The sequence below is a fragment of the Stegastes partitus genome, unplaced genomic scaffold, assembly GCF_000690725.1.
Source record: "Stegastes partitus isolate 25-593 unplaced genomic scaffold, Stegastes_partitus-1.0.2 Scaffold268, whole genome shotgun sequence".
Taxonomy (NCBI): Eukaryota; Metazoa; Chordata; class Actinopteri; family Pomacentridae; genus Stegastes; species Stegastes partitus.
Genome location: NW_007577999.1, coordinates 392,904 through 393,998, shown reverse-complemented (window position 1 = coordinate 393,998; position 1,095 = coordinate 392,904). Strand labels below are relative to the sequence as shown.

Here is a 1,095-nt window from a genome sequence, read left to right as displayed (position 1 = left end):
TGGATGGATGGATGGATGGATGCTTAATGTATCAAAAACACTTGATTAAGTTCAGGCACCAGAGCTACTTGGTTAGGTCTGGGAAAACATCATAGTTTGGGTTAAAATATACCTAAACACAAAGCTCTGGTTCTGTTTTAAGGTTGCTGGGATGATGAGTCCGACTGAAAGACGTGGACATGTTTGTTAAATTTCTGTTTTGTGCTCTGGACCAGCGTAGCTATCATACATGTCGGTGTGAAACTGGGCTGCTCCAAGCTTCGTGGACGTCACCGCTGCTGCATCATCGTCCTCCTACTCTGCTCCTACACTGAGGCCACTCGAGGACGTCGTCACTTAAACATAAATATGTAGTTTTGCCGCGTTCGCTGAAAACGACTGATTGTGTCGCTTCATCTTGCCTCAACTTCAAACGCCTCCACGTAAAGAACTGTACATAATTTAGCAGCATTCTTGTGTCTGTTCTGAGAGTGTGAGATGGGAAACACTGGAGCTCGCACAGAAAGTACTTTCCGTGATATGAATATGACAGGCTGGTGTGAATTTAATGACAGGCATCAAAAGAATACGAAGAAAGGGATGGGATGTATCTTTAGCTATTAAATCTTTATTCACTTCCTCCATGCTGTGCAGCTCCTCGACTCTTTGCTCAGTCAAAAGTTTTTTTTTTGTCCTCCTGAAATAGCACCAGAACTTCATCTAGCGGAGGGCCACCACGCTGATGGATGGTAATGCTAAGACAGACTACAATGAGGCTGGCGGGACTCTCGGGTGTAGATCCAGTAGACACGGGGGCTAATAATAACACCGCCTGACGTTGGCATTCCTCCACCTGTCACGACGGCTGTCATTCCGTTGTTTTGTTGTCTCGCTGCTTTCCCCCCTCACGCGGGTGATCCCCTCTGTGATCACAAACTGCTTTCAAAATCCGATCAGGTAGAGCTCGCATGAATATTCATCGCAACATTGAAGTGCGACTCCTGACTGTCACCTTTATGCTGATTTTTTGGCAGCTGTCTCAACATAAAAGACTGTCTTTGAAATCTGTCTTTTGATTATCAGAGTCTGGTCCCTTGTAGGATTGAGGGGTGGCTG

General features: G+C 45.8%; 1 long non-coding RNA gene across 1 annotated transcript in view; it reads right to left on the bottom strand.

Annotated features, from left to right (window-relative positions):
• LOC103357698 (uncharacterized) overlaps positions 1 to 124 on the bottom strand; it is a 20,235-nt gene extending 20,111 nt beyond the window's left edge. Inside the window, exon 1 of the long non-coding RNA XR_520216.1 lies at positions 113 to 124. This is a non-coding gene — a long non-coding RNA (uncharacterized LOC103357698). The remainder of the gene's footprint in view (positions 1 to 112) is intronic.
• Between the last annotated feature and the right edge of the window lie 971 nt (positions 125 to 1,095).